Genomic DNA, 26,096 nt, shown 5'->3' with positions numbered 1-26,096 from the left:
TGTTATATAGTAGATAGTATGATTTTAGCAGTTTCTAAGATTGCTTTTTCTGGAAGTGGCTTTGTTCTTGGGTTCCAGTAGTCCTTTGCCAAATAAACTTTCATGGCACAGAATTCCACGCCATCCCCCTCCCCGTTTTATGAAAATATGCTGTCCTACCTGCTTCAGGTCATCTAATCTCTTGTATATTTAATACTAAAAATGATTTTTTTTTAAATGTATCACACATCAAGGGAACAATTACAAGTAAATGTTAAAAGTAACTGTGTTTCTGTCTCAAAAGTAGTACTTCTGCATGAGGTCTAAATTAACTCTTCAGTGTCACCCAACACAAGTGGTCTTTTTCTCATGGCAGCTGGTTGGTGAGGCAGGTTTAAATTAGACACGGGGAAGGAATTGTTGCCCTGAGGGTGGTGAGAGCCTGGGCAGGTACCAGAGAGGTGGTGGCTGAACCATCCCTGAGACACCCCCGGCCAGGCTGGACGGGGTCTGAGCACCCTGAGCTGGTGACGATGTCCCTGCCCATGGCAGGGGGGGCACTGGGGAGCTGGGGAGGGCCCTGCAGCACAAACCAGCTGTGGTTATGTGAATCCATGATTAAGAGTAGGAAAGATATATATGTATATATTCTATGATTCTATATATTTATATAGATATGTATATATATTTTTTTACAGGTTGGATTAATTGGTTTTGCTAGCAGGCAGGGCAATGTTTTTGTCATTGATATAAAAATACAGAGACACAAGATCTGATGGAAAGGATGTTTAAATGTAGCTATACTTGATAACCAATTAACTTCCAGTTTAATTTGTTAAAGTGCTTTGCTTTCATTAGAGGAGAGACAGGCTGTTTGTCACATCAGAGGGAGCCCAAATTTCAAATTCTAGACATCAAACTACTTTCTTTCTTAAGGACGTGGGAATCAGATGTTTACTTGGAAAGAAGTGGCTTCTTGTTACAATGTGCAGAATAGAATTCTTGATATTTGCTTGCCACAATTTATGTACTTGATATAATTTAATTTGGAATTGAGTCTATATTTCCGACTTCATCTAAACGTGTTATCAGGAGATTGCAGTGCTGGGAGGCTTAATAAATAAAAGTGACTTACTGGCCTTTTAAATATGATGTCTCAACTTTGTCCTGGCCGTGCCAGTGAACACGTGCATAATAAAGGTACCTAGATCAGTGGTGAGGATTTGCAAAAACCAAAATAACTTCCAACTATTTGTATTCGCAGTTCTAATAATTACAATAAGTACAATAAGTAAACTAATTTATTACGTCTGTTTTGTTTTTTTTTTTAAAGGGCTTTCCCAGTTTCTCATAGGTTTTTTTTTTCTTCCCTTAGCTGTTTTTCTCATCCTTTTTTCCTCTCTTTTCCCAGCTGTATTTGTCTGTGCGATTGTTGCTTTTTAGCGCTGTGCACGGTTCCCTGAGTGAAGCAAAATGCAGTGCAGTTGTGTTTGTGTCTGGGGTTTCTGTCTGATGGGGCAGAACGCAAAACTCTGGTTTTGGCCGTGGAAGCAGCTCCGCGGATGCCGAAGTTACAGCTCCGTTGTTTGCCAGGGTGCACACGTTCTGCAGCGAAAGTGCAGGCTCGAGGTGGTGGTTGGTCTTTGAACAGAGGATGAAGATACAGCCCACGTAGTGCAGTAATACTCAGATTTTCTCTTGTTCAGCTCAAAATGGATGTTAAAGTATAAAATGGCACTTGCTTTGCTGGAAGAAGGACTCAGTTTGTTTCACATTTTCCTTGATCTCCCAATGATGATGGCAGGAAGAGGATCAGTGTTGTATTTTTAGTGACAGCGCTCCTTTTTCCATCTAAACTGACAGGACAGAGCTGTTAATCAACGCGTCTCCGCTTGCTGGGAACGGCCGTGACATCGCTCGTGTTCGTGGAACGTGCGGAGGCGACACGCGGGGAGGTCACGGGAGCGCGTCCGGCGAGCGCTGAGTCAGGAAACTCGGGCTGGCTCTGGAGTGTGGGAGTTGGTGAAAACTAATGAAATGACGCAAAAACCTTTCCGCACTATTAGACAAGCTTTGTCTTGAATCCCGATCAAATACCCAGTCCTGATGTAGACGTTGTCGTTGCTGCCTTTGTTGTGTCCATCCCTGAGAACAGCGGGGCTCCTGGTCTGGAAGGGCTCGCGGCGTGGCAGGGGCTGGTGTGCTGGCAGAGCCTGGATGGCCCGCGCGGCTCCCGCTCCTCCCAAAGGGGTCATTTGTCTTGGTAGGCGAGTCTCGCCTGGTCAGGCTGTGGGGAACAGTCAGCAACGGGAATAAAACTGTGCCTCGGCGTTCTGAACTCTCCCATTTGTTAGCCGGGTTTCTGTCTCAGTGGGAGGATAACGATGCCACGAAACCGCTGTGTTTCTCAGACATGTTTTACCTGAAAAATGCGAAGAAGACTTGGGAATTTTTTTTTTGTACTACTGAATTAAATAAAACCTCAGATCAGTCGTTAAACTTCTGTGGTCCGTTGCACTGAAAAAGAAATAAGTGTAAAAGAGGATCTTTTTTCTTTACAGTGTATATAGAGATTTCCAGCATTTGGAAATAGAAGAACTGGAAGTATAAGATTTAATATTTTTAGAATATTTGAAAATGGCCAGACCAGCAAATTTAAATTAATGGTGATTTAGGGGGAAGGATAACAATTCACAGAATGGTAACTGTGTCTACAGGGTGTTTACTTGATCGTGATCAGACAGTCTTGTGCCAGGGGAGGCTGAGGTTGGATGTGGGAACAATTTCTCCCCCAAAGGGCTGTGGGGCATTGAACAGGCTGCCCAGGGCAGTGCTGGAGGCGCCAGCCCTGGAGGGTTGGACAGACGGACAGGAGGTTCTCGGGACGTGGGGCAGGGACGGGGTGGGGAACGGGTGGGCTCCATGTTCTCAAGGGGCTTTTCCAAGCTAAATGATCCTGCGATTTTGGGGGAATTGAAGTTATGTTTGGTTTTCTCTTTCCAAATACTTAACGGAGTTAGGAATGCGTAATTGCAAGTTAGTGGAAGAAACCAGAAGATCTAGAAGAATATATTCTGGGATTCTGATGGTAATTTGGAGGCTTTCTGAAGGATTTGGTAGAACCTAGGCTGGTTTCATTTATCAAAATTAAAAACTGAGAGCTTGCACACTCCTGCCCTATGGGCCACAAACTCCAGAAAAACAGTGTAAAAACCACCAAAATGTAGGACTCAAAACAATGGGCTTAAGCTGATAAAGAACAATTTTAGGGTGAAAAGCTGAGGGATGCAAAGACGGGAGAAGGAAGTAAATGTATAAATGGCATTTGATCCATGATAAGAGGGGCTGTGTGAGCTGGGACGGGACGGAAGGAGGTCTGGTCCGTGAAGTCTTTTAGCAGGACCGCGCTGGCTTATAGGGGGGCAGGGAGGGACTGCAAGCAGGCGGGACCTCACTACAGGAGTCCCTTAAAGAGAGTTAAACCCAGAACCTGACTACAGGAGTCTCTTAAAGAGAGTTAAACCCAGAACCCAGGCTCTTCGGGAGAGCACTAAATGTACCTCGCAGTGACTGATGCCCAGCCTTTGCTAGCACCGATGTGCGCGTTGCTGAAATCTGCTGCTGAAGTGCTGACCTGCTGTTGAATTATCAGTCTCCAAAATCAGAACAGGTATTTTTGCCTCGGCAGATTAAAATCTTTCTGAAATTATGTATTTGCACAAAGCTTATATTGTTAACTGAGACTTTTTTTGTTGATCTGTTGTTCTAAATTAATATTTTTAGGTATTGCTTTTCCACATGTTAGTTCATCAAAGGAGATAGAAGCCTTTACAACTATTTCTAAAAAAGATGTGTTTTAAAAATCAGCTCACTTTCTCAAAACTGTGTGTTCGAGGGCCGTAACTTCTCTTTCCCCGGCCGTTGGGCAGAAGGGTTTCCAAGAAGCGGGTTGTCGTGCGTTAGTCTTCAATAGGTACCACAGGCTCTTTTGCTGAGACGTCAGATGCATCAGCAGTGCCATGTCTTGTCTGGCTCAGGGAGACTTGCTTCAGCTTTTTCAGGTATTTATGTGAGTTTTAGGGAAGTGCCCCCATTTGATCAAATATTCTATCACATTTTCAAGAAGTGCCGGTTATAAAGGTTAACATTGCCCTCATCTCACTTTTTCAGTAATTTTCGACACCGTGAGTTGGTGAACTCTCCTGTCCCAGCAGTTCCAGAGCACACACACCTGAATTACGCATGAAAACCAGGAAGAATGAGCTTGAAAACTCATGTTCATTCAACCCTTGTTTGCAATATAATTAAACCAGGCAGCGAGTCTGTTTTTAAAAGGCAGGCGTACCTTTTGCAGTGTGTTTGCGTTGGAGAAAGAAGTAAATTGCAGTCAAGAGAGAAAACATTTTGGCCCATGGCTTGATGAAAATGGTGCAGTTTTTGCTGCTTTCTGCAGTGCTTTCAGATTTTAAGTTCTGATTTAATTAAGAAGATGCTATTGCAAGGATGTAAACCAGTTATTCTAGTCTTGCTTAAAAAAAACCCACCATGCAAAGTGATAACAGTAACAAAGGTGGGAATTCACCCCACCCTGTCTTCCCACTTAAAACCTCAATTATCTCCATTCATATGCTATTAATAAGGGCAAGAAACTTCCTTATTGTGTACTTTGTACACAATAAGGAAATAATGTAGGGGGGGAAAAGATGAGGTTCCATTAATGTTGCATAGTTAATGATGACATTTAAAAATGCAAAACAATGTAATCTGTGCTGTCCATGAACCGTCCCTTTCTTGCCATGAGCGGCGGTCGTTGCACCCGCGGTTCTGCAGCCAGGGGACGCAGGCGGACTCCAGGGCACAGAGACATGACGTGAACAGGAAGCAGCGTGGTATAAACACGATAGAAAGTTTACAGTCTCCTCTCCAGGCACTCTGCCTTTTCTGTTCTTTTACATTTTCAAATGCCACCTGTGTGCACTGAGTGTGGAATGTTGGCTCTTCTGGCCTTTTATTCTCAAGTTGCATTAGGATTTCATTAGGATTTTGTTTGCACGTAAGGCTACTTTGTTTTATGCTTCTAATAATCAGTTCTAAAAGCAAACCTAAACAATAAACCACAATAAAATGCTTTTCTGTGGGCTTTGTTAGTGCGATAACTGTGAGTACCAAGAGGGAGAAGAACAGACTGGTCACAAGGACTTCTGTTATTGCACGACTAAATGGTAAATCCCGAGCTTTCCACGTTTGTGCGGGTGTGCAGTTGTGTCATGAAGAGAATATTTAATCTGAAACAATATTCTTTGGTGGTCTTGAATGCTTTTTGGACTGGGCAGCGTGGACGTGCGACGTCCTGCAGGTGGCGCCCGCGAGCCCCGGCTCGCCCTTCGGCTCAGCCTGGTGCTTGCGTGGCCGCGGCACCTGTTTGCTGTGGTGTGTGTGCTGGGACCAAAACCGGCCTGGGTGCTTTTAGTCAGGGAGAAGAAAAACACTGACATATGTAAGGAGCATATTAGTAGTGGTATTTATAGAAGTAGATGCTTCCTTTGTTTTTAGTTTCGGAATTTCAAAGCTTCAGTCTTGGTGTATACAAATCTGCAGCAAATGATATGATTTTTGGAACCTCACAGTCGCTTGTCAGTCATTTTTCCCCTAGTTTTACCATATAAATAAAATTTGGGTCTCTTTGTAGATAATGATTTTTTTTTTCTTTTACAGTTTATTGTTAAAGCCTTCAGTAAATGTAGAAATTTGTATTCTTCCTTGAGCTTACTTCCAAAAGCCCTTTTCCACGTCGGCGTTCCCCGGCGCCCGTGCGGATCGGGGCGCAGCCGGCCGCAGCGGCTCGGGAGGAGGGGCGGCGTGCGCGGGGCGGGCGCGCGGTCGGCTGAGACGTGCTGGTGGCGGAGCCGGCGCTTCCACAGGCTCGTTCTCCTTTGCAAAGGGACAGGAATTGCTCCGCCTGTTTTAGAGGCCTTTATTTATTTGCTAACTGTGGCGAGTGTTACGGATGTATCGAGGTAGCTTTTACAGCAAGGGACTAAACTCTGAACCATGGAACCTTTCGTCTTTGGAAGGAGAATAAACAACATCAGTTATATAAGACCATGTGTTCAATCTGCTTTTCTTTGTTGATGAAGAATGGATAATGGTCTTTAATTTGTTGATTGTGAGTATGTACAGCATATGGGCGAAGGAAATAGGGCGATGTGTGATGCATTTGGTATATGTTGCATTGTACTTGCTTTTGTTTACTTGAGTAAGAAATGGGAAGTTAGATTCGCATATAACAGACAACTCTATTTTTGTTACTAAAAGTGAATTTATTAGCTTGGGAAACAGCAGTCGCATCAAGATGCACTTTTCTTTCCCTCAGACAGTGTTGGATAGCCAGGACATCCGTGGGTCCGCTGTGAGCGGTACTCGGTTGTCCAGCTGCCGTCAGCCGCGGCTCCTCAGAAGAGGTCGGTGAGGCGGTGTGTGCACATCGAGCCGGGGTTGGTGAGGCGGCGTGTGCACATCGAGCCGGGGTTGGTGAGGCGGCGTGTGCACATCGAGCCGGGGTCGGTGAGGCGGCGTGTGCACATCGAGCCGGGGTTGGTGAGGCGGTGTGTGCACATCGAGCCGGGGTTGGTGAGGCGGCGTGTGCACATCGAGCCGGGGTTGGTGAGGCGGTGTGTGCACATCGAGCCGGGGTTGGTGAGGCAATGTGTGCACATCGAGCCGGGGTTGGTGAGGCGGTGTGTGCACATCGAGCCGGGGTTGGTGAGGCAATGTGTGCACATCGAGCTGGGGTTGGTGAGGCAGCGTGTGCACATCGAGCCGGGGTTGGTGAGGCGGTGTGTGCACATCGAGCCGGGGTCGGTGAGGCGGTGTGTGCACATCGAGCTGGGGTTGGTGAGGCAATGTGTGCACATCGAGCCGGGGTTGGTGAGGCGGCGTGTGCACATCGAGCCGGGGTCGGTGAGGCGGTGTGTGCACATCGAGCCGGGGTTGGTGAGGCGGCGTGTGCACATCGAGCCGGGGTTGGTGAGGCGGTGTGTGCACATCGAGCCGGGGTTGGTGAGGCAATGTGTGCACATCGAGCCGGGGTTGGTGAGGCGGTGTGTGCACATCGAGCCGGGGTTGGTGAGGCGGCGTGTGCACATCGAGCCGGGGTCGGTGAGGCAGCGTGTGCACATCAAGCCGGGGTCGGTGAGGCGGTGTGTGCACATCGAGCCGGGGTTGGTGAGGCGGTGTGTGCACATCGAGCCGGGGTTGGTGAGGCGGTGTGTGCACATCGAGCCGGGGTTGGTGAGGCGGCGTGTGCACATCGAGCCGGGGTTGGTGAGGCGGCGTGTGCACATCGAGCCGGGGTCGGTGAGGCGGTGTGTGCACATCGAGCCGGGGTTGGTGAGGCGGTGTGTGCACATCGAGCCGGGGTTGGTGAGGCAATGTGTGCACATCGAGCCGGGGTTGGTGAGGTGGTGTGTGCACATCAAGCCGGGGTTGCTTTCCCAGTCTGTAAAACTCCTGGATTTGGACCTTCATTAACATCATATGTGCAGTTGACACTGTTTGACCACTCCATTAGATTAATTCAGCACCAATACTAGTTTTATTACCTGTAATTTTCAATGGGCTGCTAAAATTTACCTACTGAATACAGACTTTTTATTAAGCCTAATTAAAGTATGTCATGCTTACATGGTCATGCTGGGTGATTTGCATAGTACCATAAGATATGTGAAATTTCACTGACTCTTGACTGGTCTTCAGTGAAAAAACATTAGAAGCCCTCAACAATATCAGTGTTCTACTATTATAGCAAGTAATACTTTCCTGAAATGGTTGTATTCCAAATGTCTCATCTGTTACGCTTTTTTTCTCTTTTGTATACAATGGGATGAACGATGTGTTTAGAAAAACTTGATCTACCCAGGGAACAGAGAATCTGGGAAGAAAGCAATCTGGACAAGTCTTCAACAGCTGGTTTTACATTGGGTGAAATGTGTGTGGATTTTGTGCTGACATAGTGATGCTTCTCAGTCCTCATAACGAGAGGAGAATTTGGGACCCTCATGCTAGGGAGACTCAGCAACGGAATGAGACTGGTCTGGATAAACGAAATTGAAATTCCCATTGATTTCGGGGAGGCTGGCGTTCTTTGTGCGTTTTAACAGGCAGATTCCTCTGACTTACGTGTCCATGCAAAGGGACACGTGGTCCCGTGCCGTTCACAGGCACAGGTTTCGCCAGCGTTTCCTGCCCCGTTTGGCGTGCTTGTCCCCGGGAGGGGGCTCGGGACACGACGCTTTGTTTCCTCCGCTGACGGTTGTTTCTGTTTGCAGGTTGCAAACCAGCGATGTCCCAGAACTGACCGTGCTCAACCCAGTAAGTAACCAACCTGCGGCAAGAGCCGCTGTGATGATGTTCCGAGACGCGTGAGCTGTGCAGGGAGAAGGAGAATTATGCACTGTGTGCTTAGTGCTAAATCTGCATCCAGGTCCTGATTTTTCCACAAGACATTAAGCACGAGCTTAACTAAGTCTTCTAGATCCTTAGTCCACATCTGCAGTTACTTTTGTGACCTCAGGCTAACTGTTGAGTAGATCGGTAGCAGTGCTGTCCATAATAACAGTGGTATCGCGCTTTCGGGATCTATTTGTGTGTAGGCTTGAAATATAAATATTATAGAATGTAATTTTAGTGTGTTGCACGTTTTCAGTATGCCTTTAGTAGCTTTGATATCTGATGGTATACAGTTCAGGGAATATTTAAAATTGATTGAGAGGTTGTGCTGAGAATTTTGATTCCAAAATCCATTTTAGCAACTTTGAAAAATATTTTGGATAGTCAGAGAATGTGTGATATTTTACTACATGATGAGTGAGCATGAATTATCTTTTTTTTTTTAATTAATAGATAGCTTACTAGATGATTATGAAATCAATAATTTTACATTTACATCAATTTGCTTGCGTTTTTTCGGGATAGCTAAAGAGAGAAGGTGTTTGTGTCGTACTCCGGTACTTGGCTTTAGACAAAGCTGCAGTGAGAACTGAAACAGATTTAAACCTTTGCTCAGGTCACGGGTGCATCTTTCAGGCGTGTTCTTGACTGTACGGTGGCACTTGCTGTCTGTCGGGTACCTGAAGTAAGAGAGGGAAATTGGAAATGAATTTGACATGAATTATCAAGTTTATTATTTTTATACTCCTCATGTTAACGATCAATTCTTCATATGCTTGTGATAATATACCCTGAAAACAGCAAATAACGTACTTAAATTAGTAAGTTTATGTCCAGTAATGAAATATGTAGCTTAACAAGAGCCTTGTTTAGATCCCAGGCATGATATTCTGTGATTCAGTGGGGTCTTATCTTTCAGTAGTGTCCTTTGTGCCATTATCCCAGAGGTAAATTATAATCAGTAAAGGTAAAATGTGCAGAAACGTGCAAGTTAGACGCGCATCTTGCTTTGTTTTGAACACGTGCTTTATCACCTGCCAGCAGCTGTGTCTCAGAGCAAAAACTGCACAAAAATGTGGTTGTTGAACTGTAAGTGGAATTCGATAAGAAGTCTGGGAACTGGCAACTAATGAGAAACTACTAATAACAAATTGCAACACACTGTACAGAGGAGTAAGGGGGAAAGAAATAAGAGAACTCTGGCAAACGCGGGTTAACAAAAATGGTTCTATGCTTTTATGGCAGTTTGAACGTTCCGTTAGCTCCCTGCCTACAGCTGTTACCGTCCTTCCTCAGAAGTGTCTACATACATAGCTGTATTTGCCTTTTTTTGTCATGTAAATACTCAAAAGGGTGCAGAGAGTTCAGGTGAAGGTGCATTTGGCTATGGAAAAGGGATCTTTGTTTTCATGGTCCCTCAAACAGTCGTGGGGTCTGGAGCAGAAGGCAAGTTCGGAGCTGCCGGGGCCCAGGGGTGACCGCGGCGCGGGCAGCTCCGCGGGACAGGGGCGGGCAGCTCCGCGGGACAGGCGCGGGCAGCTCCGCGGGACAGGGGCGGGCAGCTCCGCGGGACAGGCGCGGGCAGCTCCGCGGGACAGGGGCGGGCAGCTCCGCGGGACAGGGGCGGGCAGCTCCGCGGGACAGGCGCGGGCAGCTCCGCGGGACAGGCGCGGGCAGCTCCGCGGGACAGGCGCGGGCAGCTCCGCGGGACAGGGGCGGGCAGCTCCGCGGGACAGGCGCGGGCAGCTCCGCGGGACAGGCGCGGGCAGCTCCGCGGGACAGGGGCGGGCAGCTCCGCGGGACAGGCTTTTTACCGGGGCCTGCAGCGTCGGGACAAGGAGAAATAGTTTTAAACTGAAAGAGGCTTGATTTAAATTAGATGTAAGGAAGACGTCCCTCCCCGTGTGGGCGATGAGGCCCTGGCGCAGGCTGCCGTGGCGCGGGGCCCGGGCTGTGGCGCTGTGGCGCTGTGGGGCTGGGGCGCTGTGGGGCTGGGGCGCTGTGGGGCTGGGGTGCTGGGGCGCTGTGGCGCTGTGGGGCTGGGGCACTGTGGGGCTGGGGCGCTGTGGGGCTGTGGCGCTGTGGGGCTGGGGCGCTGTGGGGCTGGGGCGCTGTGGGGCTGTGGCGCTGTGGGGCTGGGGCGCTGTGGCGCTGTGGGGCTGGGGCGCTGTGGGGCTGTGAACACGCTGCCCCTGCTCCCCGTCAGGGCACGGGAGGCGGCGGCTGGTCTGGGCAGCGCGGGTGGCTGTGCCCCTGGCCGGCTCAGGACAACGCAGGAGCTTCCAGGGCAGTGCGGCCCCGGAGAACGTGACAGGTCACTTCACACGTGTGTAGCACCTACAGGTCTAATTGTGTCTTTACCTCAGTAGAATGAATAACAGTTAAAATTGACTAAGAAACTGAAAATAATGACTTCAAATTTTATATGCTTACAGTAGTTCTGCAGAGTGTAAATAAAAGGCAGAAGACAATTATGTCTTTTTCTACTTATTTTTGCAGCTACTTTTAGAAAATCACCTCATTAAAAAATTGAAATCGAAGTATTTTATTGCCGTAAGTTGCTGATATGTCTGCAGATATGGTCGTTGTGTATATACGTGCATATGCTTGCTTGGATGTGTTTGTTTAGATTTATTTGTCAAGGAAAAAAAATAACATGCTACATAAAACCATTATGGAAGTAAAATTTAAAATGACTGAAAGTTTCACAGAAAGAACTAGTAAACTACGTATTTATCTGTGAAATACATAGTTTTATTACAATTTTCTTTTAAACTAGTAGACTATGTTTGATGTGTTGTATTTTATAATCGGAAGGCAGTTTTGATTAGCAAGACAAACAAACCACCAATACTCATGCAACTGCTGTAATAGTTCGTCCAAATTGTTTTAATGCTGCTGCTGCAAATCAGGTTTAAGAACAGTTATTTTCTGTAAGGGTTAATGAGCAGCTTTTGATTACGTATTGTCAATCCAGGATTAGCATGTTAGGAGGAATAAGTGGTTTATTAAGCTTTACTGTACAGATGGCAACTGGAGAAGCTCCGATGCAAATTGAATTTTAGGTAGTATCCGCGTACTGCTGAGAGCAGCTGGTTCTCTCTTCGCAGCGATGGTGATCTGCTTGCACCAAGTGTTACTGTTGTTTGCAGTTACTTCAGAAGTTTAGAAGTTCAGAAGTCCTTCAAAGCACATATGATTAGAGTTTTCACTTTGTTTGCTTTGACTTTCTTACAGGAAGAAGTGCTCATAGCATTTGCATACAAAGCTTTGTCTGCTTATGGGAAACAAGAAATATTCACTTCTAATTAAATGTCAGAGTTGTAATATACAGTAGCTCTGTAATTTAGATGTTTAGGTTAAAAGGACATTTCTAGGCAACTATTGAAAAGATAATTTTCCCTGTGTAAGTTGATACAGCTTTATCTTTTGCATCTCCGTCTTCAGGGGCTTTTCTGGTGGTAGCTGATGTGAGTATTGTGTTCCTTCCTCAGCCGGAAAGCTGCTTCTGGTGGGACTTCACCGCTCACCCCAGCAGGCTCCAAGAGCCCCGGTCTGGGTGAGGCTGCAGCGAGGGAATGTGCTGTACGTGGTGCTTGTTGTGCTGTGACTGGGATTCATAATACTACTGTGAATCATTTGATATTTGGTTATATTCTTAAAGTCTTAAAAATCCTTAGGCAAAACTAAATTGGCTTTATTTAGTTTCTTTTCTGATTTTGAGGAAGGTAGCAGATCCTGTGGCAGTAAAGGGAAAATTGGAATACTGAAATCAAGAGAGTCAAAACTGATAAGGCAACCGGCATCCTTGAATGAAAAAAAACCAATTAGAGTTCTTTAATTTTGAGCTTGGCAACTGGAGAGTTTACACGTGTGTTTTTGGGAGACGGATGTGAAAACAGAACAGCCCTGTGCCAGGAGGCGGCAGCTGATCAGCATCTCTGTGCAGCCGCGTGTGAGGGGCACCAGGCCTTGGCTTGTTCTTCATTTGTGGTTGTAGCTCTGTCTTGTGTTGCTTGGAAGTCCATAAATCATTCAATAATTTATCTTAACAGTGGGTGAGTCAGAATAAAAGATTATTTTTTTTCCAGAGGCTTTTGCCTCGCAGGACAGGAGGGGCAGCAGCAGAGAGGCCCTGGGCCTGGCAGAGAGTGAGCGGGACGGGAGTCACCCCGGGCCACGGCGGGGGGCGAGGGGCAGCCCGAGCCCTGCTGAGACCAGGGGCTGTGTCCAGGGACAGGCGGTGCTGAGACCAGGGGCTGTGTCCAGGGACAGGCGGTGCTGAGACCAGGGGCTGTGTCCAGGGGCAGCCCGAGCCCTGCTGAGACCAGGGGCTGTGTCCAGGGACAGGCGGTGCTGAGACCAGGGGCTGTGTCCAGGGGCAGCCCGAGCCCTGCTGAGACCAGGGGCTGTGTCCAGGGACAGGCGGTGCTGAGACCAGGGGCTGTGTCCAGGGACAGGCGGTGCTGAGACCAGGGGCTGTGTCCAGGGGCAGCCCGAGCCCTGCTGAGACCAGGGGCTGTGTCCCAGGGACAGGCGGTGCTGAGCTCTCTTGAGACGGGCGGGAACAGGAGCAGGGGATGCAATACCATGTGTGAGAGAACTGGGATTGATCAGAGGAGCTGATGGTTGTCTTGAGCTGCCTTGAGGGCGTTAGAGAGAAGAAAACTCAGATTCTGCTTGGCAGTGTGCCATGAAATGAGAAGAGGCAAAAGACAAATTTTGCAAAGAGAAAGTTTGATTAGACAAAAGGGAAAAAATTTTGAGAGTGAAAGTTGTCAAACTTCATGAGCTGGCAACGTTCGCTTGCAGCCCAGAAACCCGCTTGTACCCTGCGCCGTGTCCCCAGCCCCCGGGCAGCAGGTCAGGGAGGGCGCTGTCCCCTGTGCCCGCTCGGTGAGCCCCTGCAGTGCTGGTCCAGCTCTGGGTGCCCAGCACAGACACACACGGAGCTGCTGGAGAGGGGCCGGGGGAGCCCCAGGAGGGACCGCGGCCGGAGCAGCTCTGCTGGGGCAGGTCAGAGAGCTGGGCTGCTCAGCCGCAGAGGAGAAGCTCCGAGGAGACCTGAGTGCGGCCTTTCAATGTATAAAGGGGGATCATAAGGAAAACAGAAAAAGTTTTTACCGGAGCCAGCAGTGACAGGACAAGGAGAAATGGCTTTAAACTGAAAGAGGGTAGTTTTAGATTGGACATAAGAAATTTTTTATGATGAAGGTGTTGAGACACTGTAATAGGTTTGCCCAGAGAAGTTGTGGATGCCCCATCGTTGGAAGTGGTCAAGTCTGGTTGGATGGGGCTCTGAGCAACCTAACCCAGTATAAGATGTGCCTGCCTACAGCGTGGGGTTGGACTAGATGATCTTTCAAGGTCCTTTCCAACCCAGTCTGTGCTTCTATGAAACACTGAAATGGGTGCTCAGCCTGCAAAAATCTGCTGCTTTACTGGACAAGGCTCTGTGCAAGCTGATGTGACTTTGCAGTTAACTGTACCTTGAGCAGACGGGACCAGATGACCTCCCTAGGATCCTTCCAATCTCAAGAACTTTTTGATTCTATCTTAACCAGAAAGATCTTAAGTGTTTTCCTTTTATTCCGCTTTGTCTCTTTCCTCCTAGGGTTTTTACAGGAAGAAGGTAGAATTAGAAAGAGGCGGTGGTTCAGGGAGTTGTTGAGTCAAGTCAGTGCTCTATAGCAGGGAAAATGGGCTGGGAGGTAGCTGCCCTCGGGTAATGCTGGAGAGCTATTGGATTTCTAACAGCGACTGGCCCTTGCTTGTGCCGGCGCCTTCCGCGTCCCCAGTGCCATCTCTCTCAGGGCTGTGCTGTCTCCCAGACCGGGCCGTGCCTGACCCCTTGGCCTGGGTGCCTCACTAGCTCTGCTGCACTGTGGTACATCCTCTCGGAGACACATTCCTTTGCTCTTCTGTTGGCCTGGGTTTCCCCAGATTGGGAACAATTGTTTTCAATTTGGATGCAACGTGGTGCCCTTCTTCAGAGGCACAAAACAGTGAACCATGAAGGTCCGTGGTTGAGACAAGTACGTTTCATGCAGGCGCTCCCTTGCATTCTATAGTTTGCCAACCTCCTTTAACACCACTAAAACCCCGAAGTAATTAGCTATTAGTAGTGAGGAGATGGGCAGAGGTAGTTGAATTGCAGATGAAAGAAACAGCTGAAATGTATCCTGTTAGCAGATGGAAAATTGTACAAGTTTGGTGGACTTTTTTTTCTTTGGGTGAGAGATGTGATCTGAGAGTGTCAGGTGAATATGTATAAGTCATAAAATAAACATGTTGGGTATGTATCAGCGTATATCTGATCCTGCTCTTTCTGAGCCAGGCACAGAGGTAACGCCTGAGCTAGTTCCGCCTGTCCTGCAGTGCGGGGGTTTGGCCAGGGACATCGCAGGGGAACGTGTTCTGAGGATGAAGTGACGTTTTTTCCACATGGATTTAGAAAAATATTCTTGGCTTAAATTGTGTCTACTTTTGGGATATGAAAAGCAGCCTGACCAAAGTGAATAGTGGGCAGAGAGCACATAGAACAGAACAGATCAAATTTATCAAGTGTCTGATACTGTTGCTGCTGCAACGGGACGAAGTGAAGACACAGGCAGTGAGAAGACAGATGGGAGGTGAAGCTGAGATTGTAAAATATGTACTTTACGTATGTTATGAAGTACATTTTCATAAAGGTGCTTGCAAGTTGTGACTAGTGTTGAAATGCTTTACTCCAAATATTTAACATATCAAGGGTTTGTATGGCAGTAGTTGGACATCAGCTATGTGATCCTATGTGTTTGCATATTACCTATTCATAATACAAAATGTTTCTGCTGTGCTCCATTTTCACTGTAAAATCAAGCTACACGTTTGCATGTTTTAAAATTTCTGTAGAGTACCAACATGTGCCTGAATTTCAAGAGCTGCCGTCAAGGAGTACATTCATTGAGGTCATGTTGCGATGAGCCTCAGGATGGACTGTGTATTCTCATAGTTGTTGGAGAGCGTGTGTGTGCGTAGACATGTATGTGTATATATGGATATATACCTATCAAAAGCTGCCTTTATTGACCTATGTGTAATCTGTTTTATCTGAGGACCAAAGTCTTCAGGTATTTGTTCAGTAAGGCAAGATTTTCTTTCCTTTCGTCCCAGCTCTAACCTGGAATCTTTCGTCAGTTTGTACACACGTCAAGAGACTAGAGCGCAGTGCGGTTCTGTTGGTGTCAGTGACGCTGCGATCGTTTATTCTCTATGGTGGTCTGTAATGAGTATCTTGTTAGGCATGTTTTTATTTGGTAAAGAAGAAATAAATTGAGATTGTGTTCATGTACATAATGTAAATATGAAATTAACAGGTGTTTTTGAAATGTTTTTGTGTGTTTTGTCAATATTTGAAAGGTTTTCTTTTTAGGTTTTTGGTTTGAAACACAGGAAAGGATGTAGACTTCAGCGTTTTAGTGTCCTCGCGTGATCCAGAGGGAGCGGAGCAGCGGGGCGCGGGAGCACAGCTGAGCGCACGGCGGTCGCACTGTGGAGGGGGCCGGGTGCGTCGTCTCCTTTAGCTGGCGCAGAGGTGACGCCAAGGTGAACGCAGGCGTGCAGAATGGTTGGGAATCATTGATATTCTGACTCGGAGGCTGTAAATGGCTCTGTGGCAGATGGAGTCTTTGTCAAGGAAGAAAAATGGCAGCTCTGGAACATCATGGATGTTTTTGCTCGGCAGCTCAGCACACAGGCTGTGACCTTCAGTGTTCGGGGGTTTCTCCTGTGCTCTGATAAATTGTCCTCTGCTTTTATTCCTTAGAAGTAGATAAACAGTAGTCACCGTGATTCAGTACAATTTGGAGTATTTAGTTGTGAAAAGGTGTATTCATTGCCAGTTTTTTACACGTAAGCTTTGAAGCATGCTTGCAGTTTGTGCTTGAAGTGCCAGGAACAGCTTTAGCTGAGCGCTGTGTGGTACTGGAAATAAAGGTGTTTGTGTGCATGGATATTGTACAGCACAGTACTGAAACTGGGGTGTGAGCTGTTGATCCTCTGGAATATGACTTTAAACCACAACAAAATGTGCTAAACTGGACACTGTTGATTTTTAGAACATATTCCTACTGTGGACATCTATATCTGTTTGATTTATCCCAATAAAAGACATAATTTTAGACTGCATATTGAGGAAGCTATTTCTGGTTAGTTCGGAGAGATTAAATGTGGCTGATAAATTCAGTCTCATTTCTGAGTTCATTCTTTTTCTTTACCGATTGAAAATTCAGGTGTGTTTTAGCACCTGGCACCATCTAATTCTCTGTACCCTTGATATGGTTTCGTCTGTGTTCTTCTATGAGGTTGAGTCCATATTTATAGAACAAAGGTTTGCTTTTATCTGTAGAGTAACTGGTTTATATATTCTCATTCCTAACAGTGAAATTTGTGCCAGGTTGTGTGATTTGTGAATTTTGCCCTGTACTTAAGATATATGCAAGGCTGTCTAGTGTGAAGTTGTGTACCGGAATCACATATTTCATGTGTACAGTAGATTTGGATCTCTTAAAGTCCTTCTCATTCAATTGTTTGAATTAAGACTATGTCCTTTCACAATTCTCTGTATCCACTAGTTTGATCCCTAATAAATCCATTCACGTCAGTTGTTGTAGTATATGGCTTCCAGAGCCTATAACATCTTGTAGAAGATGCTCAATTGGACAGTTGACCTATATTACAGGGTAATAAGTCATTGTTAAAAGTGCAAGCATTTCACAGCCATCACTTGCCAGCCACACTCTTTAGTCTACTTGGCAGTTGTTGGAATTATAGAAAGCAATCAGTGTTCATCACAAAAGAAAACGACCCAGCGCTCTGGGGGTCAAGGTTGTTGCATTAGTCTCTCAAACGCCAGGAGCAGTGCAGGCTCTGCTTTCAAAGGTGAGCCCGCTCGGAGTAACTGTTCTGTTGCAGCCGCCTTGAGATGTAACGTGGATGGCTTTTTTTGCAGAAGGACGAGTGCTTTGTAATTGAAACAGAAGCATTTTAGATAATGTGATTGAAAATAATCTTCATGCATCTCTTTATTAGGACATGGCAACGTACACGTGAGAGTAAGAGCCCGCATCTGGCTGTCTGTGTCGTGTAGCTGCGTCTGTGCGAGTGAGGGACACGAGGGAAGGCCGGGCCGTGGGGCACCTGCTCTCAAAGCTCCCAATGGCAGAAGTGCTTGTTAACTTAAAAAGGAACAACTGGGGCATGTATAGACAGAGCTTATGGACTTTTTGATGCTTTTAATGACTTCCCTAGTTCGTTACCTCCAGTATCTCTGTTTGCTTCGCGGGTTGTGCAGCGTCCGTTGGGTATGACGTTTCATTAGTTTTCTCCTCTCTTTTTCAGTGGTCTCTTGTGCCTCCTGTTCCTTTGGTGGTGTGATGGCCATCGTAGCTATAGAATGACTGAATGACTTCCTCATGGCCTCAAGATAAAATGAGGAATAAATGACAAATTACTTTGATTTATTTCGCAGGAGTTCTGTATGCGATTTGTGTACTAAAAGTAACTGACTAATTGGGGTTTGGCTTAATGGAATTAGGGTGAAAAAGGAAGAAGAGCAAACAAACCAACCCCACCGACAACCAAAGAAACCCCAACCCTACCAGACAAGCTAGCAAACATTTATTTTCTACTGGTTTATACTAGTTTTTGGACTTGAACTTTGATGCTTATCAACAAAACCGCTAACTTGATAGTGGCATTATAGTAACAGTATCTTATTGGATTATTTCAATTAAAAAACTCTGTCAAATGAGAACAGTGGACAAATGTATTCAGCTGTATTATTAATTTTACTAGTTTGGGGTGAATCCAAGCCATGTTCTGACACTCCTGGAGCTAGCTGTGTAAATAGGTTGCTTTTTGTCTATGAAGTAGAAGGCAGCATATATCCCACAAAACCAAAAGATGATGTTAGCATAATGAGGGAAAAAACCCAGTTTTTAATGCTTTGGTAGTGTTTAATTTTTATGGCCAGCTCTGAGCAGTAGAATAAATAATTCCATTCAGTATTTCTCTCTTTTTAGGTGTTTTGCATAGCTGATGCTGGCTTGTGCACACCGGTACTGAACCGGCTGGCTTGTTTCACTTGGTTTCATGATGGTTTTGCATGTTTGTGCAAAGCAATTGCACTTTTATTCATGTAATGGTTCTAAACTCTATTCCTGTTTAATCATTAGATAAATCTAGGGGAGATTTTCCTAAATGTGGTGGTGTTGTATTAACTGGTGTGCAAGTTCATCTGTGCGGGTGTAGTTTGTTCCAAGTGCCGCCCAGTTTTTATCGGACGTTGCTGCTGTTTTACCGAGGAATAAAACTCCTTTGTCTCCTCAGCACCCATTGATGTTTATTTTTCCTTCAGGGCTACGCTAGCAGTGCTGATAGAACCCATGCGATTAGAATCTACATTTAGCAATAAGGAGAGAAATAAATTTTGTAAAGTAAAAGGTGTTGTACGTACAGTGCTAACAAAGTATTTTGCAGTATTGCTGCATTTGAGACCGGGAGGAGGACAAGATACCGAAAGGTCGAGGGAAGATGGGAGAGAGAACAAACGATGCACAAAGAAAATGACACTGAGGTCCTGGTTTAATACATATGTATTCCAGGTTGATGGCTGATTTCATTAGCAAATCTCATTGTTATGCAATGTCTGTTCTTCTGCAGCAAAATGAATAGTGTATTCTCAGAGGGGCTGCGTGTGTGAGCATGTGTGTATTGTGGTGATACATAAAGAATATATAGTTACGGTTGTTCTAACCTTTGAAAACAACTGAGAAATCTTTGCTTTCAAAATAATTTTATATTTCAATTTTCTAATAAAATGGTAAATTAGTGGTTACTTGTATGGGAAAGAGCAGTTTAACCCTCCTCCTCTGTGCGTTTCTTTGCTGTGTTTGCCACCCGTGTGATCTTTTCACCAGAACCTTCAGTCTGACTGAGTAACAGTTGATACTGAATTTACCACATAATAAAACAGAAATTCCATTTTAAGAGGTTGGTTTCTGTAATGCGTTTTAAATGGCTGATAGTGATGTCTATAGAGCATTGAAACACACATCATCGCAAATCTCACAGAGTCAAATCGCTCTGTATATTGTAACGGAATATACTGAAAAATACCGAAAAACTGTTTATTGTGAATTACATCAACTTTATTAGCAATGGTCTGTTCTGGTACACAGGGCAGGGGTTCCCTAAGATACTGGGGGGCTTTAGTTTCGTTTCCAAGTGGTTACTTACAAACACACTGTCCAAAATGAGGGAACAGACCAGAAGGCTTTGATGCAGAAAAACTAAAATGCACTGAAATTATTGAATTCCGGTATTTTTCTGTGCTCTTTCAGAATTTATTCCGTATATGAACTTTGTGGAGTCAAAATCTAGTAGCAAGTGTATGAAATGCTACTAAATGAACGCTAATGTGGTGTTTGGAGTAGTTTTATGATCGGTGTGCCAGCATGAAGAGCAGAGCGCTCGTGGGCACCGCGGCAATGCCAGGAGGAGCCCGCGGCTCCCCGAGCCCCCGAACCGCGCTGTCCTTGCCGAGCCCCCGAACCGCGCTGTCCTTGCTGAGCTCCGGAACCGCGCTGTCCTTGCCGAGCCCCGAACCGCGCTGTCCTTGCTGAGCCCCGGAACCGCGCTGTCCTTGCCGAGCCCCCGAACCGCGCTGTCCTTGCCGAGCCCCCGAACCGCGCTGTCCTTGCCGAGCCCCCGAACCGCGCTGTCCTTGCCGAGCCCCGGAACCGCGCTGTCCTTGCCGAGCCCCGGAACCGCGCTGTCCTTGCCGAGCTCCGGAACCGCGCTGTCCTTGCCGAGCCCCCGAACCGCGCTGTCCTTGCCGAGCCCCCGAACCGCGCTGTCCTTGCCGAGCTCCGGAACCGCGCTGTCCTTGCCGAGCCCCCGAACCGCGCTGTCCTTGCCGAGCCCCCGAACCGCGCTGTCCTTGCCGAGCCCCCGAACCGCGCTGTCCTTGCCGAGCCCCCGAGCCGCGCTGTCCTTGCCGAGCCCCGGAACCGCGCTGTCCTTGCCGAGCCCCGGAACCGCGCTGTCCTTGCCGAGCCCCCGAACCGCGCTGTCCTTGCCGAGCCCCCGAACCGCGCTGTCCTTGCCGAGCCCCTGAACCGCGCTGTCCTTGCCGAGCCCCGGAACCGCACTGTCTTTGCCGAGCCCCTGAACCGCGCTGTCCTTGCTGAGCCCCCGAACCGCGCTGTCCTTGCTGAGCCCCGGATCCGCGCTGTCCTTGCTGAGCCCCCGAACCGCGCTGTCCTTGCTGAGCCCCCGAACCGCGCTGTCCTTGCCGAGCCCCCGAACCGCGCTGTCCTTGCCGAGCCCCCGAACCGCGCTGTCCTTGCTGAGCCCCTGAACCGCGCTGTCCTTGCTGAGCCCCGGAACCGCGCTGTCCTTGCTGAGCCCCCGAATCGCGCTGTCCTTGCTGAGCCCCGGAACCGCGCTGTCCTTGCTGCGCTCCTGAACCGCGCTGTCCTTGCTGCGCTCCTGAACCGCGCTGTCCTTGCCGAGCCCCGGAACCGCGCTGTCCTTGCCGAGCCCCCGAGCCGCGCTGTCCTTGCCGAGCCCCGGAACCGCGCTGTCCTTGCCGAGCCCCCGAACCGCGCTGTCCTTGCCGAGCCCCCGAACCGCGCTGTCCTTGCCGAGCCCCTGAACCGCGCTGTCCTTGCTGCGCTCCTGAACCGCGCTGTCCTTGCTGCGCTCCTGAACCGCGCTGTCCTTGCTGCGCTCCTGAACCGCGCTGTCCTTGCTGCGCTCCGGAACCGCGCTGTCCTTGCCGAGCTCCAGAACCGCGCTGTCCTTGCTGAGCTCCAGAACCGCGCTGTCCTTGCTGAGCCCCTGAACCGCGCTGTCCTTGCTGCGCTCCTGAACCGCGCTGTCCTTGCTGCGCTCCTGAACCGCGCTGTCCTTGCCGAGCCCCGGAACCGCGCTGTCCTTGCTGAGCCCCCGAACCGCGCTGTCCTTGCTGCGCTCCAGAACCGCGCTGTCCTTGCTGAGCCCCCGAACCGCGCTGTCCTTGCTGAGCCCCCGAACCGCGCTGTCCTTGCTGCGCTCCAGAACCGCGCTGTCCTTGCTGCGCTCCTGTCAGAGGCACCTGTGGTAACAGCAGGACGCGGCTCTTTCCCGATGGTAGCTCAGTGGTAGCTACTATGTTTCTGCAAATCCGAGATACTATTTTAGATGAAGCGTCCGTGCGTTCGGTTAACAGTTCTGTGAGGACCAAAGGGCCTTCAAAACGAAGGTGAAATCATGGGCAGCGTGCTCAGGGGGCGGAACCGGGGGCGGGGCGGAACCGGGGGCGGGGCGGAACCGGGGGCGGAGCGGAACCGGGGGCGGAGCGGAACCGGGGCCGGGCCGGGCCCGTGGGTCCCGGTGCGGGCCGTGTCCGCCCGCGCGGGCAGGGCGCGCAGCCTGTGCTCGTGGCGTTCCGGGGCTGGGCGGGTCGGGGTTCGGACGGGCGGCGCTGGGCTGGCAGTGTCGTCATCCCGTTCACAGGGGCACGAACAGGACCAGTTCGGGATGCCATCGTGTGAAGGGCCGCTGCTGAAAGGTCACTTCTGTTAACCTCTTAACTTCAGTAAAAAGTGATTGAGAACTCCTGGCGTCCCACTGCAGCAGATGATTTCTGTGGGTGGTGTCCCCTGTGTCCCCTCCCGGTGTGTCCATGCAGCCCGCATCCGAGGGGTCTGCGCGCAGCTGCTGCAGACAGACTGGCGCTTGCAGGAGAAGCAGGCGTGCTGACTGAACACACCGCGGGGCTGCCTGCAGGAGCTGGCGCTGCCGGAGCCCTGCCGCAGCCTGCGTTCACAGGTGGTGCTGGGTTTTACACAGTGTCTATACTCATCAGGGTTTACTGTTTTAAGCAAGTGTTTCTGCTGTGAAGTAATCTGCGTTTCTTGAAGCAGTTTTTATATTCGCATCAAGATATGATGCAAAATATAGATCTCTGGCTTTGCTGGCATTCTCTAGAGGTTGCATAGAGTTAATGTGTTCTCAGATGAGCATAAGCAACATTCATAGCTTAAACCGTTTTTTTTATTTCTTTATCACAGGTGAGCTGTGAAGTGTTAAATGACAACTCCTTTTGGAGCGGGGCTGCCTGAATGGCGCCGCAGGTGCAGCCAGGCTCACGTCTCTCCTGGGGCTGGGGCAGGTTGACGTGGCTCTTACGCTGTGGTGGTGCGATTCGTGGTGAAGTTGCGCCGGCGGCAACCACAGCACACGAGGCTCTATGAGAAGCTGCTGATGTGTTTGAAAAAATAAATTCAGTATCCTTCATAATCCTTCATAATCCTGGGCAATGTTTGACATCTCATTAAAGAACACTTAAGTATTTTACTCACTGTTACTGTATGTACCATTTAAAAATTCTTTAACTTCATTGGATTTATTTTTCAATACCCATATATATAGCTAGATCTGTATCTAATACCCATATTTATAGTTAGAACTTGGTATAGAAACCTTTAGATCATGAGCGTGTAAATCTTGCTGTGAGAGCTTGTTTGCAGTGATACTACTACAAATAATATAAGTACAACATATATTGCTTTTTAAAATTATTTCAAGACTACTGTGAAGAGTTCTGCTGATAACTCCTTGTCTCTGCAGAAGGATTTTCTGATTTGATGGTTTGACGAGAGTGCTTTTTTTTGTAAGATGAGTAGCCATAAGAGGCGGGATGAGCGAAATGCTGCTGAAGTTTTGATGTGTTTTTTCCTTAAAGGAAGGAGTTGTGTCTGTGTCTGATTAGGAAGCCGTGGCTGTACTGATCGTGCCAAGCCCAGCTCGCAGAGCCCCGGCTCTGGGTGTGCTCTGGGTGCAGAGCCCCTCGCGTTGGCACCAGGCGCATCCCAGGAGCGCGTTTGCTGGTGCGCACACAACCTGCCAGGGGTCACGGTTGTTCTGGTAATGCCTTCTGCAGGTTTTGTTCTCCTAGTTTCTTTCATTCCTGTCTTGAGCTGAGTGCGAAAAATGGCTGCAGCGTATTTAAAACATTGTTATTAGAAGCTTTTGTTCTGTTCCTTGATTTGTTCCTTCAGTCACGTTACTTTGGCGCGTTCCCTGGGTTTCTTGTTTCCTGCTGCTGTGCTTCTGAGAGAGGGAGAATTGATGGACATAGTTCCTCTAGTATGCAAATGGTCTCTTATGTCATTCCATGCTGAAGTCCCAGCCCTCCTGCTGTTGTTTAGGGCACCGTGGCAGTTCCACTTGCATCAACCTGCTGTGTAGTAGGTTGGCTGTATTTACCCCTTGAAGAGATTCTGCCTTCTGTCGGCGGACCAAAGACTGAGCTGCTTAGGAGCAGCAGGATTTCCTTTCACTAGTCGAGGGCTGTGTTATGGAGAGTTGGTTGTTGGTTGGGAGGTGGTTATTTTAATTTTCATAGTAGCCGGGGGCCCCCTTCAGTTCTACTGTGAGAATCTGTTTTTAAACTGGAGCTTGTTGAAATGAGTGTTTGGAAAAATTGGGTAGGAAACAACCACCTTTTCTCACTGGATCGCTGCCATGTATCTAGCCATATGTAATTAATTCTTTTCAAGAGCAAAAACGTTAGGCAGTTTAAAAAAAATAAAAAGGCTTTTTTTTTTTTCTCTTTTAAAATTGTGTTCAGTAAGTTAATTTTGTTCATTTTGGAATATCTTTAGATTTCTTTAATTGTGCTTTTTTGGAGATTGATGTTTAAATTCTGAACACAGCAATAAGCATTATTTTTGCCCTCAGTTTCAGGGTTTTCCAGGGTTGATTCAGGTTATCATTTCATAGCACTTTCTCATACCAAAACAACTTTTATAGCAGTTTGTTCTGGGGTAGGTACATAAGCATTATTTAAAAGACAATACAATAGTTTTGTTGGGCTTGGCTTAAAAAGAAGGCAAGGAAGTACGGCATTGTGTAACATTGTGAAAGATGTCCTTTGTGGTTCAGTTATTTGCGAGTTTCCTGCTGCCTCGCTGGCTGAGCTAATTACGGCAGGTGTAATTAGCAGTGCATGCCCGGCAGCCGGCCGGTCCGCGCGTGTTGGGATCCCCGCCCACCGGTCCGTGCGTGTTGGGATCCCCGGTCCGTGCGTGTTGGGATCCCCGCCGGCCGGTCCGTGCCTGTTGGGATCCCCGATCCGTGCGTGTTGGGGTCCCCGCCCGACGGTCCGTGCGTGTTGGGATCCCCGGTCCGTGCGTGTTGGGATCCCCGGTCCGTGCCTGTTGGGATCCCCGCCGGCCGGTCCGTGCCTGTTGGGATCCCCGGTCCGTGCGTGTTGGGGTCCCCGCCCGACGGTCCGTGCGTGTTGGGATCCCCGGTCCGTGCCTGTTGGGATCCCCGGTCCGTGCGTGTTGGGATCCCCGCCGGCCGGTCCGTGCCTGTTGGGATCCCCGGTCCGTGCGTGTTGGGGTCCCCGCCCGACGGTCCGTGCGTGTTGGGATCCCCGGTCCGTGTGTGTTGGGATCCCCGGTCCGCGCGTGTTGGGATCCCCGCTTCCCTGGCTGTTTCCCAGGAAGCCGGGCTGTCCCTGCAGGAAGCGCCGTTTGACCCCGGGCAGGATCTCATTACAATAATCGCTAATCTCTGAATGAGACGGCCATGTTTGGTGTGGAGCACGCAGGGAGGCTGTGCTGGGTTTGAGATGTTTCCTCCAGTCCGGTTTGTAGACGCTCGCTTGAATTTTGTTTTCGGGGTAGCTCTGACAGCAGACATCTGGTGACCTTCGGGCTCGGCAGAGCTGGGGCACGGTAGCTCGTGTTCTTTCTTCTTGCCTGAAAGAAAGAAGAAAACAAGAGCAAAGCCGCGGCTGTTGTTTTGGAGTGCTGTCACTGCGCGGTAGCGACAGGATAATGGCTCCTTGTGCCTGAGCTGCGCTGCACAGTAAGCCGCACCGTTCGTGTTCCGCTCCCTTCCCCCCCCTGCGCCCCGCGGTAACAGTTTGGAATGTTTAGAGCTTCGAGACACAATATAGAGAGATGCAACTTTGAATTTCTCGATATTCTGAGACAGACAACTACTGCTTTTTTGTAATGCTTATCTGATAGTAGTAATGAGCAAATAGCTGATTTGCATGAGATTTAAAACAAATTAAAGACTATTTAGGTATTAGAGAGCTAGTATTAACTTTCTGAACAATTCTGGTGAATACTTGCTGGACAAATACAGTGACATAAAATGCACGTGTTTCATTTCATGGCTTATCACTCGCAGAACTGTTTCATGTCCAATGAACTTAAGTTTTCAAATAAAACAGCTGTTTCGTCAGCTTTTCTTACAGGTGCAGTGACTGTTTGCTGTTTGGATGTTTGTTTAGCTGATGTGTTTGTACTCGGGGGGCTGCTGGGCCCCTGCTGGCCGGGCCGGGTGCCGCGGCAGCTGTCGCGGGTGCTCAGCTCCGGGTCCTGGTGCTCCAGAGGGTCAGTGTTAACCGGTTTCGTGCTGCGAAGCGATGGCTGCAGTGAGTTTTGGGGCTCACTCTGCTCTGCTAAACGGGTGTGCAATGAGTTGTTGTTGTTGTAATAGAATTTGCAATAGCATTGTATGTACCGTCATAAGCATTACTGAAGTTCTGTACCAGCTAATACCAGTGCATGTTCTTGATTATTTGAGGGAAGTTTAGAAAGGTGTGAAGTCAAATTTTG

The 26,096-nt window shown here is 48.2% G+C and overlaps 1 protein-coding gene across 8 annotated transcripts in view; it reads left to right on the top strand.

Annotated features, from left to right (window-relative positions):
• BAZ2B (bromodomain adjacent to zinc finger domain 2B) overlaps window positions 1-26,096 on the top strand; it is a 108,502-nt gene that overhangs the window by 19,852 nt on the left and 62,554 nt on the right. For 5 of the 8 annotated variants that reach the window (XM_080346325.1, XM_080346327.1, XM_080346326.1 and 2 more), the window contains exon 1: window positions 25,274-25,335. The exons of 2 other annotated variants lie outside the window; for them this stretch is intronic. The gene's annotated coding sequence lies outside the window, so the exon portion shown is untranslated. Of the gene's footprint in view, window positions 1-25,136; window positions 25,336-26,096 lie in introns of those variants that run through there. One more of the 8 variants, XM_080346324.1, reaches the window with a different exon arrangement.

The sequence above is a fragment of the Nesoenas mayeri genome (genome assembly GCF_963082525.1).
Source record: "Nesoenas mayeri genome assembly, chromosome: 6".
Lineage (NCBI taxonomy): Eukaryota > Metazoa > Chordata > Aves > Columbiformes > Columbidae > Nesoenas > Nesoenas mayeri.
This window is presented reverse-complemented; position numbering and strand designations above follow the sequence as displayed.